The following is a 14,621-nucleotide window of genomic DNA, read 5'->3' on the forward strand; positions in this document are numbered from 1 at the left end:
ACGTGTGTACCTATGCAACTATCTTGCGTGTTCTTCACATGTACCCCAAAATCTAAAATGCACTAAAAAAATAAAAATAAAAAAAATAAATTCCCCCACTCTCCCTTGTACCTACTCCTTGCCCTCTGTCTCAGGGTTATAGAAGAGCTGCCTGCAGCTATTCTGCCCCTGGACTCTGCAGAACCTTCCGACTTTTCAGAAGGTTTGTGTCCTTTCCCTATAGTTTTTCCCATCTCTCTGACCTATCCTCCAAAAGAATCCACTGAGCCTGATCTATTTTCATTGCTAATGTTCCACTGCTAAAACTGTGTAAGCACCTTCCCTCTAGGTCTGGGCACTATCACAGAAGAGGTGGGCATGTGAGAATGTAAGGGCCGAGTTTGAGGGGTAAAAGTTAACTTATTGATGCTATTTCTTAGAGAAAGAAAAAGAAATTAGATCCTCCAAATGAACGACAGGCACACAGATGCCTAAACAGCTGGCAAAATAAGGGACTTTGCTTTCTGGGTCATTGCATGTCCCCTTTCTAGCTATCCCAACCATAGGAATTTCCTGCTTCTCACAAAATTGAAAGAAAATTACTAAGAGTATATCAAGATAACTGGTTACAAAGCCTCCTGGGTATAATGCCCCCAGTTATGAGATTTATGCAGATATATACAATTTTTTTAATCAGCCACCTTAGAACAAATTACTAAAAAGGCAGCAAAAAAACACTGTGGCACAACAGAAATCTTAAAACTTAAATGGTTTTAACAGAATGCTTATGTTTTGTATAGCTAGTTGCTGGAAGTATGTAACAAAACCATGACAGTAGCTGAATGCATAGAGTTGATAGACAAGTCAACTTTGTTACCTTGTCTTTTGCCTTTTGGTTCTTTACTGTTATGTTACAACTCTCAGCATAATTCTGTAATTCTTTGCATTAGCTACACCAAAGTAGCCATTTCCTGAACCCCATTTTTTCTTGTCTCTGTGTCTGAGTGCAGTGACTCATATAGCCTCAACACATTGTATTGCATGTTCATTTAACAAAAATGTATTATCTCTATATACTTTTATCAAGCAGATGCTAGATATATGGTTAGCATCCCATAAGTGCTGATAGACTGAATGCATTCACAACCTAAACAGAGATTAAGTGAGGCAAACAAATAAATAACATACCATGACAGACTCTGAAATGGCCATGCATACTGGCCATAATTGGAACACAAATGAAGAAACCATTATTTGTGTCTGGGTGACCTGAAGGTTTCACAGAAAAGGAGCATTTTAACAGAGATATAAAAATGAATTCAAATTTGTTTATGCTTCTTTATGCCTATGCTGCCTTTCTTGGGGCATGGAAAGCACAAATTAGGATCAAGAATGAGCCTGAGCTGGGGTGATCACAGAGAGAGATAGAGGAGTTTCAGGCCAGAGGTGACCTCCGGGGCGGTGATGGGAATAAAAATGTAAAAGTAGGTTAGGACCAGAATTGATTACCCTTTTCAGATACCTTAGCCTGTAGAAATCCTAAGAGCTCAAATGTCACCCCTTATGATGCATTCTCAGAAGTGTCAGAATTAATCCGGTTTTCTCTTTGCCAGGAGACAAAAATTAAATGTGCATTACAACAAGCTGTAAAAGAAACATGTTTCGAGGTCAACGTTGGTTGTTTTCATATCAGTTTCCTCCCTGAAGGAGAAGTCAAGGCTGTGTCTGTCTCATTTCTCACAGTGCCTAACTGAGGAGCTTGGCATATGTTTTCTGGGTGTTGAACAAATGCAGGGATTGGCTTTTCATTGCAAGGGAGTGATACTCAGTCGGAGTTGTTTTGCTGCTCCTCAGACTTACCAGCTCGTTCCCTTCCTGTCCATCCGTTTTCATTCATGTCCCTGTTTCCTAGAAGCTTACAGTTCCTGTGCCAGAGACTGAAGCAGAGCAATCCTAATGGCTCAATTTCACCTTTTTCCTGACTTGCCCAGTGTTTGTTTATGCTGCAATCTGCAGTCTTCAGCCTGCCAGCCTGCCACACTGGTTGTCTGCCATTTGACTGAACCCTCTGTTCCTGCCCTTTGAAATTTTGAGTTCACCATAATTAGCAGGCACCCTGGCAGCTGCTCCTCCCATGGAAGGTCAGCACTCTCAGATGAAGCTGACTTTGTTCACCACCTTGGGGCTGGGCTGCTGGAGGCTGGTCACCACAGAACCAGGGACAGCCCTCATTGGCTGTTGTTTCCTAGTCTTTGCTTTTCCCCTCCCTCGGGGCTGGCCAGCCACACTCCGCATGGTGGCATGGCCTGGAGTACCAGGTCAGTTTGTTTAATCTTTAACTTGTTTATAGACAGAATCTAATATGGTTTTGCTCTGTGTCCCCACCCAAATCTCATCCCGAATTGTAATACCCATAATTCCCACTTGCTGACGGAGGGAGAGCAGTGGGAGATGATTGAATCATCAAGTGGTTCCTTCACACTGTTCTCATTATACTGAGTTCTCATGAGATCTGATGGTTTTTATAAATGTTTGGCAGTTCCTCCTTCACTTTCTGTCTTTACTGCCATCATGTGAAAAAGGTACTTGCTTTTCCTTTGCCTTCTGCCATGTTTGTAAGTTCTCTGAGGCCTCCCCAGCCATGCTTAACTGTGAGTCAAACAAACCTTTTTCCTTTATAAATTACCCAATTCTGGGTATTTCTTTATAGCAGTGTGAAAACTGACTAATACTGAATCCCTTTCTTGGGGATGGACTAGATGGGGTGAAAAGGCAGAAAGAGTGACAAAGTTCCTACCCATTAGTAATGAGTGTGTGACTTGAGGATGCTTGGGTGTAAAGGGCTCTTTCTTAATTTGCAAAATGAGGGTGTTGGCAGCAAGTATGTTTACAGTTACTTCCCACCTCATATTTTTTATGATTCTATGAATAGAACAAAGGAAGATGTACTGGCGAAACAATGAGGTAATTCACTGTTAGGTTCTTCTATTAAAAGGTTGAATTCAGGCAAGCCATTGCTTTATAACTGGTGCCTTTCAAACCCATTGTTATTTCTGGTTCCCTTCCCCAAATTAATTTCTACCTACTTCCCCTGATACCCACCCCCCCATCATTAAAGGCATATGCCCAATTCTTCCTTGGTCTGCAGGGCTGACTAGCTGGGTGGGAGCAAAAGGAGCCAGGGAATGGGACAGGGAGGTTGAATCTTTCTCCCAGGGCCAGTGCCTTTCACGTCCATTTCCATCTTACTCTAGGCAGCTACCACCAATTCAGGTGCCTGCTTGATGTGGGTATGGAGTGGGGTAAAGTTGACCATAGTAGCATACCTATATCCAGGTTCCCTTCCAACAATAAAGGCATGTATTTATACCTCATGCCATCATTCAGTAGTACGTTTTGAACACTACTTGTTTTAGGCACTATGCTAACAGAATGGAGCTATTCATTCATTTATCCAACAAATATTTACTTCATGCCTCATGGATAAATGAAAAATGAGGCAGAGTCCCTGCCTACTGTGAACCTAGTTTAAACCTCCAGGAGAAGGAGGGAAGCTCCCTTCATGCCCAGATCTCTATTCATTCTTGAGTCATATATGTGGATCTGCATATCTTTACTGAACCTCCTTGAAGACTGCCTGTGCTCATCAGAAGTCTTTTGACCCCAGAAGTTTCTCACAGCGATTTTTCCACACACACACAAAAAATTGTCTTTAGGCATTTGATCATCTCTCCAAGTTTTCATGCTTAAGAGAGATTTCGGCGTCTGGCTCCCACTCTCACAGCCATTGCAGTACATTGAGCTCCATAGAGACAGCGCCAGGGCAAGTGAGAGCCAGACGGGCACTGGGCGACTCTGTGCCTCGTTGAGGAAAAATAACTAAACATGGGCAAAGGAGATCCTAAGATTTTGCCAAGAGGCAAAATGTCATCATATGCATTTCTTGTGCAAACTTGTCAGGAGGAGCATAAGAAGCAGCAGCCAGATGCTTCAGACAACTTCTCAGAGTTTTCTAAGACGTGCTCAGAGAGGTGGAAGACCATGTCTGCTAAAGAGAAAGGAAAATTTGAAGATATGGCAAAGGCGGATAAGGCCCATTATGAGAGGGAAATGAAAACCTATATTCCTCCTAAAGGGGAGACAAAAAAGAAGTTCAAGGATCGCAATGCACCCAAGAGGCCTCCTTCGGCCTTTTTCCTGTTCTGCTCTGAGTATCGCCCAAAAATCAAAGGAGAACACCCTGGCCTGTCCATTGGTGATGTTGCAAAGAAACTGGGAGAGATGTGGAGTAACACTGCTGCAGATGACAAGCAGCCTTATGAAAAGAAGGCTGCGAAGCTTAAGGAAAAGTATGAAAAAGATATTGCTGCATATCGAGCTAAAGGAAAGCCTGATGCAGCCAAAAAGGGAGTTGTCAAGGCTGAAAAAAGCAAGAAAAAGAAGGAAGATGAGGAAGATGAAGAGGATGAGGAAGAAGAGGAAGATGAAGAAGATGATGGTGATGAATAAGTTGGTTCTAGCGCAGTTTTGTTTTCTTCTCTATAAAGCATTGAACCCCCCTGTACACAACTCACTCCTTTTAAAGAAAAAAGTTGAAATGTAAGGGTGTGTAAGATTTGTTTTTAAACTGTACAGTGTCTTTTTTTGTATAGTTAACATACTACCGAATGTGTCTTTACCACCTGTCCTGGTGGTATTTTCAATAGCCACTAACCTTGGCTGGTACAGTATGGGGGTTGTAATTTGGCATGGAAATTTAAAGCAGGTTCTTCTTGGTGCACAGCACAAATTAGTTATATATGGGGATGGTAGTTTTTTCATTTTCAGTTGTCTCTGATGCAGCTTATACAAAATAATTGTTCTGTTAACTGAATACCACTCTGTAATTGCAAAATAAAAAAAGTTGCAGCTGTTTTGTTGACATTCTGAATGCTTCTAAGTAAATACAATTTTTTTTATTAGTAAAAACAAAAGAGAGAGAGATTTCAAAACCTCTCTCTCTTCATAGTCTGGCCACTAATCTTCTCTGACGAAGATCATACCACAGTATTGGTTTAGTTTGTATGTTATTTGTCAGAGAAGATGACTAAACTGCTGGAAAATAATGAGATAAAGTAAAGGAGTCAGATCGTTTGTTAAGAAAAAAGAGAACAGGAAGTGCATACTTAATAGCCTGTTCAAGGATTCCTATCTTCCACCCCTTTAATGAAGCTCTGTAGAGTGTTGATTCATTTAAAATCATATTCAAGATCTATGAGAATGTGTTGCATAACAACTCCCCCAAATCAGTGGCCTGATAGAGTGAAAATTTAGTAATCATGATTAAATTGTAACTATTGCAATTCTGTAAATACCTAGTGGGAAAAAGAAAGAAACTAAGAATTATTGACAGAGAAAGCAGCTGGATGTTATGTCACCAAAACAGCATTTGAACTCACTATTCCTTAAATTCCTGAAAAATAGGATAGATTCCTATTAAGAAGTTCACCTTCTTGCTGTTAAAATGAAGTAATAGGTTGTCCAATTTGGTGGCATATGGTTTTCCATAGTCATCTCTTATGACCTTTTTATCTCTATGCTATCAATTGTAATATCATTTCTTCCATTTCTGATTTTGAGCCTTCTTTCTTTAGCTAAAATTTTGTCAGTTTGTTTTGCTTTTCAAAAAACTCAACTTTTATTTTGGATGATATTTTCTGTAGTTTTTCTACTTTCTATTTCCTTTACATATTCCCTGATATTTGTGATTTCTTCTGCTAACTTTAGTCATAGGTTGTTCTTTTTTTAGTTCTGTGAGATGTTACATCAGTTTTTTCATTTCATTTGACAACTTTTCTTCTATTTTTTATGTAGGTGTAATGCTATAAACTTCCCTTTGAGAGCTGCTTTTGTCTCCAGGTATTCTTTCATTTCCCCTTTAAATTTCTTCATTGACCCAATCATTGTTTAGGAGCATATTTTTAATTTCCACATATTTGTTATTTTCAATGAAACTTCCTGTTAATTGATTTCTATTTTTATTCCAGTATAGTCAGAAAAGATAATTGATATGATTTTGGTCTTCTTAAATTTGCTAAAACTTGTTTTGTGGCCTAACATATGAACTATGCTGGAGAATGTTCTGTGTTAATTTGAGAAGAGTCCGTTTGTGTTGGCTGGAATGTGCTGTGTATGTCTGGTGGGTCCATTTGTTCTAGAATATCACATTAAGTCTGATATAATTTGGATGTTTGTCCCCCTAAATTTACTGTTGAATTGTAACCTCCAACTTTGGAGGATGGGACACTACTGGATCATGGGAGTGGATTGCTCATTAATGTTTTAGCACCATCCCCTTAGTGCCGTCATTGCAATAGTGAGTTCTCACAAGATCTAGTTGTTTAAAAGTGTGTCACACTTTCCCCAATTTCTCCCTTGCTCCTCTTGTGGCCATGTGATGTGTCTGGTCCCAGTTCACCTTCTAGCATGAATAAAGGTTCTCTGAGGCCTCCCCAGAAGCCAAGCAAATCCCGGTGCCATGCTTGTGTAGACTGAACAACTGTGAGCCAATTAAACCTCTTTTGTTTATGAATCACCCAGTGTAAGGTATTGTTTTATAACAATGCAAGAACAGCCTAACACAAAGTCTGATGTTTCTTTCCTGATTTTCCATCTCGGTATCTCTCCATTGCTGAAAATGGGATATTGAAGTTGCTCACTATTACTGTATTGCAGTCTCTCTCTCCCTTCAAATCTGTTAATATTTGCTCCATATATTTAGGTGCTCTGATCTTGAGTACATATAGATTTTCAATTAATATGTTCACTTACGAAATTGACCCCTTTATTATTATGTAATTTTTTTTTTTGGTCGCTTTAAAGATTCTAACCTGCTAACTCACTTTTATGTCAAAATTCTATGTTTAATAATTCTTGGTGCACAAAGAGCAGAGAGCGGCACTGATGACATACTCCCAAAATTTCATAATATTTTTGCTCTTAACTATAAGTTATTGAATCTTCTGATTTTGTTTTATATTTCTGAACATAAATGGATAATAAAGGTATATACAACTAAAAAACAAAAACAAAACAAAAAAACCTTCTTTATTTCTGCAAAGTCACAAAGAAAGGAGTAAAACCACTCTCTTTCCTGAATGTTCCTGAAGAAGGGCTCTATGAGAGTATTGGCTCCAAAGTGAAGTTTTTTTGTTTAATACATTTGTTTTAAAATCTGTTTACCAGGACTTCTGGTTTCTACTCCAACAAGTAACGTTTGGGGTTATCCCTTCCATCTTCTTATCAAGGAGAAAACAATAAACTGAAATAAGCAACCTTCTGAAATCCATCATAGAATTGAGGTCACAGGAAACCTGCTGCCCTGAAAAGAAGACTGACAGGTAAATATACAGAGAATCACAGTTTATCCTCAATCTTAGGGACTAAAGCTCAGGATTAGAAGGCCCAGTTGAAGCTATTATTTTTAGGAACATGTAACTCAACTCATGAAAACCTGGGGCTCAGTGTAGATAAGCTTGAGAATTTAAAACTCTTGGGGGCTCAGTCTCAGGGATCTTTATGGTTTTGTGTTTTACCTCCAGGAACCCCACCAAGTTCTCACTGTGAAAACTGGAAAATAGTCTCTTCATGCTTCTGGCAGAGGGAGGATGAAAATAACCACGGTAATGTAAGACCAAAATAGCCTGCTCCTACCCTCTTCTTCAAGGGAAATTACTTTGCAAGAGCCTAACTAATGTGAGGTAAGAAAAAACATTCAGTCTATTCAACTCCATCCTCCTCTAGCTTTCCTGCTTCACTTAAGTGGGGAAAAGCTGAGAAGCACTTTCGAAGGTCACAGCCCAGGACACAGGCTCAGTTGAAGAGAGTGACCCAATCATAGCACTATAGAATGCTCTTTCCCCACACCTTACAACCACATCAACAGGACTACTGTATATAATAGAGAATTACAATTGGAAAATTGAAAGTTCCAGAATCTATTTAAGAATGAGTTCCTAGAGAAACCTGAAAACACAAGGGATGATACAAAAATAGTAAGGGAAATTGAAGCCCCAGACACCTGTGGGTACAAGAAATAGTAAGCACAGCATAATTCCTAGCCAGATAAACGTCACCATCACACTAAAGGCCAACTTTTATCAGTACATGTAACCCAAGAACTTAAAATAGCAATGATTAATATGCTCAGGTCTCTAGTGGAAAAGTAGACAACATGCAAAATAGATGAGTAATGCATCTAGGTTAAAGCTTAAAGAAGAAAGCAAAAGTCAATGTTAGAAATAAAAAAAAAACACTGTAATAGAAATCAAGAATGCTTTGGATGGACTCACCATCATATTAGACATGGACAAGGAAAGTTTCAGTGACATTGAAGATATGTCAACAGAAAGTCCCCAAACTGAAATTTAGAGAGAGAAAAAACCAGAGTATGCATGAACTGTGGGGTGGTTTTAAAAGATGAGTATATATGTGTGTGTGTGTGTGTGTGTGTGTGTGTGTGTGTGTGTCCACACATATGTTGTAGGACTTTTCCTTAGTTCAGCTAAAGACCCAGTTCTCTCTCCACAAGGCTAGAGTCCCTGCTAGAGTGCTTCCTGCTTCGCAGTTTAAATCCCAGGTTCCAGTCAGGAAGAGGAGGGGCCAGGCTCCTCCCCACTGCAAAAGGCTCCACATTTGAGGCTCCACTCCAATGCACAGCCTGGTTGGACTTTTTCTGGGAACCCCTTTGCCCTCAGCTGTCTCACATATATATGTGTGTATGTATATATATATATATATATATATATGTATATATATGATGGGGATGCCAGGAGGAGAAGAACGAATGGATCAGAATAAATATTTGAAATAATAATAGATAATTTATTTTCAAAAATTAAAACAACCTCAGATCTAGCAGTCTCAGAGAACAGCAAACAGGATAAGTATGTAATAATTTACACAGAGGAATATTATATTAAGTCTTCCGAAATTCGGTGACAAAGAGAAAATAGTTTTATATTTTTGTTTTTTTTGTAGAGATGAGAGCTTGTTATATTGACCAGGCTGGTCTGAAACTCCTAGCCTCAAGCAGTTCTCTCACCTTAGCCTCTCAAAGTTCTAGGATTATAGGCATGAACAACCATGCCTGAGCAAAGAGAAAATCTTCAAAATAGAAGAATAATTGAGATATTCATTACCTCAAACATGAATCATTTCTTGTGTTTGGGAGCATACAAAGTCTCCTTTGTAGCTATTGTGAAATACACTACAAATGCTTGTTAACAGTAGTCATTCTGTTATGCCGTTGAACACCAGAACTTACTTCTTCTATTTTAGCTTCACTTTTGTACCCATTAGCTGACTTCTCCTTATCCCTCCATCCTTCCTACCCTTCCCAGCCTCTGGTGGCCACCATTCTGTTCACTACCTTTATTAGATTAATCTTTCAGTTCACACATATGAATGAGAATATGCAATATTTGTCATTCTGTGCCTGGTTTATTTCACTTAGCATAATGTCATTCAATTCCATTCACACTGCTGCAAATGACAGGATTTAATTCTTTATGGCTGAAAAATGTTCAAATGTGTATGTGTGTGTGTGTGTGTGTGTGTGTGTGTGTGTGTGTAATATTTTCTTCATTAATCTGTGGATGGATACTTAGGTTGATTTCATCTCTTGACTATTATGAATAGTGATGCAATAAACAAGGTGGTGCAGATGCCTTTTCCATGTACTGATTTCAGCTTGGTATGGACACTCATGCCTATTATCCTAGCATTTTGGAAGACCAAGGTGGGAGGATTACTTGAGCTCAGCAGCTCAAGACCAGCCCAGGCAGCATAGTGAGACCCTGACTACTTAAAGTCTGGGAAAGATGTATTTGTCTTTCATTTACGAAGCTCAGTTTTGCAGGATGTAAAATTCTTGGCTGGCATTTTTTTTCTTTAAAGAGGCTAAAAATAGCCCCTAATCTTTTATAGTTTATATGATTTCCTCTAAGAAATCTGCCATTAGTCTGATGGGATTTCCTTTATTGGTGATTTGAACCTTCTCTCTAGCTGACTTTAAGATTTCTTTTCTTTAGCATTGGCTTTCAGTAGTCAAATGACTATATGCCTTGGCAATGTTCATCTTTTATAGTATCTTGCAGGGATTCTCTGAATTTCTTATATCTAGATGTCTACCTCTCTAGCAAGATCAGAGAAATTTTCATGAATTATTCCCTCAAATATGCTTTCCAAATTTCTTACTTTTTCTTCTCTCTCAGGCATGACTATAAATCAGGCTTGGCCATATTACATATTCCTATGTTTTTTGAAGGCTTTGTTTTTTAAGTTTTGAATATTTTTAACTTCTTTTCTTTTTTTGACTGACTAGGTTAATTCAAAAGACCGATCTTTGACGTCTGAAATTCTTTCTTGTGCTTGGTCTAGTGCATTGTTAAGGCTTTCAACTGCATATTAAAATTTCTTTAGTAAATTTTTCATTTCCAGAAGTTCTGGTTTTTTTAAAATATAGCTATCTTGTCTTACATATACTAAATTATTTTTCTTGTTTCTTTATGTTGATTTTCAAGTTTCTCTTGGATCTCATTGAGCGTTCTTATAATACATATTTTGAGTTTTCTATCTGTCAATTTAAAATTTTCATTTTGGTTAGGATCCATTGCTAGAGAACTAATGTGATCCTTTGGTGGGGTCGGGGGTGCGTGTAGCAGTGCTGGTTTTTTTTTTTTTTTTTCATGGTTCCAGGTTTCTTACACTGGTTCCTTCTCATCTAAAGAAGCTGTCACTTCTTTCTTTTGAATTTACTTTCATTTGGATGAGACTCCCACTCCTTGAGGTTGTGATTGTAGTATACGTTAAGTAGGGTCTTTTAGTTTTCTTCTGAGTGCTATTAGGGGGCCAAGAGTCTGTATGAATTCCTTGGGTGTAGATAACCTTAGTGTAGTAGGAGTGTAAAATGATGGTTGTTTCTAGATTGTAGTAGCAGTATACCGGACATGTGAGCAGGTTCACTACATCCTTCAGAAACAGGAGGTAGAGGTCTTAGGAACTTTGTCTCAGTTCACTGTACTGTGCACTTCTGTCAGCAGGTAACATGTTGGCGGTATCGTTTGATCTCCAGGCCAGGAGATGGTGCTTGCAGATAAGGGCTAACTGAGCACTGTGCAGTTGTATTAGCAGAAATTGTAATAGGCTATGCAGACTGACCTCACAGCCAGTAGGTGGAGCTTGCAGGAAAAGGTCAGCTGTGGTAGTGGCAGTGGGATTTTTGCTTGGCCTTTGTTAAACAGAAGAAGTACCCAGGTATCCTAGGCAGTAAGCAGGCCAGTAAATTCCCAGCAGTCACCATACCGTGCTCTGCCACTGAGGCAGTTGGAGGGGACAAAGCTGAGCAGGGATAGGTTGGGCAAGCCCATGACCTGGCTCCCTAAGGTAGGACAAGTGTCAGTCCTAGTGAAGGTCAAGGGATAGCTCTCAGGTTGCTGGGGCAACCCTGCAGGGAGGGGTGGAGGAGCTTCTGCTCTAAGGCACCTGCATGGGGATAGAGGGGTACGCTGGAATCTGTAACCTAGCAGTAGGACAAGCCCAGCTCCTGAAGCCCCAACTCAGTAGGTCTCCCTCTAGTTTCTGGCTCTGGCAGCAGATCAAATGGGTTAGGCTAGTTTCAACCAGTCTTTGTTCAGATGGTGAAGCCACCCCAGGCTGTGAGTCCTCCTGGGGCAGAAACCACAGCTCTCAGACCATACCCTCCCTAGTTTGGTCCTGCCAAGGGAAGGACCTCCAGCTCCCACTCTGCAGCATGATGCCACACTCTTCTCTCAGTCCTGATGATGGAGCCTCCTCCCTTGCTAGAGATCAGATGACAAATCTCATCTCCATAACCTTGGATGGCATGCTTAAGTCCTGTATACAAGATCAGGCCAGTGGACTTCTCTGCCTTCTGACGCTAGCACTGGTTGTGATAGGGAAGGATGGATTGCTCCCTGTTTGCCAGCAGAACACTTGCAGGACAATGGCGCATATGTTTTGGGCCTGCAATCGGAAAAGGTGGGCCTCTCTCCATGGGAACTGCCAGGAAGGCAGCTTCGGGGGAGACTCACAGACATGGGATATGTAATCAGAATGTGCCTTGGTATCACAGCAATAGCAGTGGAACCTGTCCTGGTGGTGCGTAAGAGCTCCCAGACTCCCCATCAGTCTCCAGCCTGGCAGACAGCAGTGTCAGTGGCTGCCTCAGAGAAAGTTGCAGAGCATTGGGGGATGGTTTCCCAGAATATCTTGACAATTTAAAAATTATTACTATTATTTTGCTATTGAGTTGTTTGAGTTCTTTATATATTCTGGTTATTAATCCTGTCTTGGATGGGTAGTTTTAAAATATTTTCTCTCATCCAGTGTGTTTTCTCTTCACTGTGTTGTTTTCTTTGCTGTGAACAAGCTTTTTAGTTTAAGTCCCATTTGTCTATTTTTGTTTCTGTCATCTATGCTTTTGAGGCCTTACTAAAAAAACTTTTGCCTAGACCAATGTTCTGAACTCTTTCTTCAAAGGTGTCTTCTAGTAGCTTCATAGTTTCTGGTCTTAGATTTCAGCCTTTAATCCATTATTTATTTTATTTTTGTATATAATGAGAGATACAGGTTTGATTTCATTCTTCTGTATATGAATATTGTTTGCCTGGCACCATTGATTGAAGAAACTGTTCTTTCCTCATTGCACATTTTTGGCACCTTTGTCAAAAATGAGTTGGCTATAAATGTGTGATTTTATTTTGGGGTTTATTCTGTTCCATTGATCTGTGTGTCTGTTTTCATGCCAGTAACAGGTTGTTTGGGTTAGTACAGCTTTGTTTTATACTTTGAAGTCCAGCCATGTGATGCCTACAGCTTTGTTCTTTTTTCTAAGCATTTCTTTGACTATTTAGAATTTTTTGTGGTTTCATATGAGTTTTAGGATTTTTTTTCTTTTTTTTCTGAAGAATATTATTGATATTTTGATAAAAATTATATTGAATCTGTGTATCATTTTGAGTTGTATGGATATTTTAACAATATCAATTCTTCCAATTATGAGCATGGTTTATCTTTTCATTTTGGGGTATCATTTTCAATTTTCTTTATCAATATTTTATAATTTAAGTTATAAAGTTCTGTCACTTTTTTGGTTAAATTTTTTTCCAGGTATTTTTTAAATCTATTGTGAATGGAATTTTTTTTTTTTGCTCTCTTTATTTCTTTTTCAAATTGTTCCCAATTGGCATATAGAAATGCTACTGATTTTTCTATGTTGATTTTGCATCCTGCAAACTTACTGAATGTATTACTTCAAATAGTTTTCAGTAGAGTCTTTAGGTTTTTCTAAATATAAGAACATGTCATCCACAAACAATTTAACTTCTTTTTTCCTATTTGTATGCCTTGTATTTCTTTCTCTTATCTAATTGCCCTGGTTAGGATTTCTAGTACTATGTTGAATAAGATAGTGCAAGTACCCATCCTTGTTCCATTCCAGATCTTAGAGGAAAGGTTGTCAAGTTTTTGTTGTTGTTGTTCAGCACAATGTTGTTGGTTTGTCTTATATGGCCTTCACTGTTTTGGGATATGTTCCTTCTATACACAGTTTGTTAAGAATTTTTTTATTGACAGTTGAGAAAGGAAGTCATATTTTATTGAATGTTTCTTTGGCACCTATTGAAATTATCATATGCTTTGTGTCCTTCATTTTGTTAATGTGAGGTATTATGTTTATTGATTTGTGCATCCCTGGGATGAACCCCACTTGATCAATGAAGTGTAATTTTTTAGATTATGTTCTTTAATTTGGTTTGTTAGCATTTTTGTTAAGGATTTTTGTATCTGCATCCATTGGAATATTGGCATATGGTTTTGTTTTTTTCAGTGTGTCATTGTCTGGCTTTGGAATCAGAGTAATATTGGCCTTGTAGAATGCATTTGAAAGCATTTCTTTTTCTTCAATAATGTGAAAGAGTTAGAAAATTGGTATTAGTTTTTCAGATGTTTGGTAGAATTCAGCAGTGAAGTGATCAGGTCCTGGGATTTGTTGTTTATGGGAGAATTTTGGGGAAAGGGGTTTTTAATTCCTGCTTTAATCTGGTTCCCTATTACTGGTCTGTTCATACTTGTTGCTCCTTTGTACTGTTATTTAGTTTCAATTTCATTTATGCGTTCTCTGATGTTTATTATTTCTTTCTACTAATTCTGTGTTTGGTTTATTCTTGCTTTTCTAGTTCTTTGAGGTACATAGTTTTGTTATTTGTTTAAAGTCTTTCCACTTTTTATGTAAATGTTTGTTGTTTTAAACCTCCCTCTTAAGGCTGTGTTTGTTATACTTTAAATGTATGTGGTGTTTCTGTTTTTGCTTTAAGAAATTTTTAAAACATTTAAAAAAATTTTACTCATTGATCCCTTGTTCATTCAGGAGTAGTTTGTTTAATTTGTATGTTTTTGTGCAGTTTCCAACGTTCTTCCTGTTACTGATTTCTAGTTTTATTCCATTATGGTCACAGACAATATTTGATAGGATTTCAATTTTTTTAATCTATTGAGATTTGTTTTGTGGCCTAACGTGGTGTATAATGGACAGTGATCCATGTGCTGATGATAAGAATGTGAATTCTGCAGAAGTTGAATGA

General features: G+C 38.5%; 1 pseudogene; it reads left to right on the top strand.

Annotated features, from left to right (window-relative positions):
* Nucleotides 1-3,759: 3,759 nt before the first annotated feature.
* On the top strand, nt 3,760-6,206 carry LOC118146767 (high mobility group protein B1 pseudogene; annotated as a pseudogene).
* Nucleotides 6,207-14,621: the final 8,415 nt, after the last annotated feature.

This window comes from Callithrix jacchus, chromosome 13 (genome assembly GCF_049354715.1).
Source record: "Callithrix jacchus isolate 240 chromosome 13, calJac240_pri, whole genome shotgun sequence".
Classification (NCBI taxonomy): domain Eukaryota; kingdom Metazoa; phylum Chordata; class Mammalia; order Primates; family Cebidae; genus Callithrix; species Callithrix jacchus.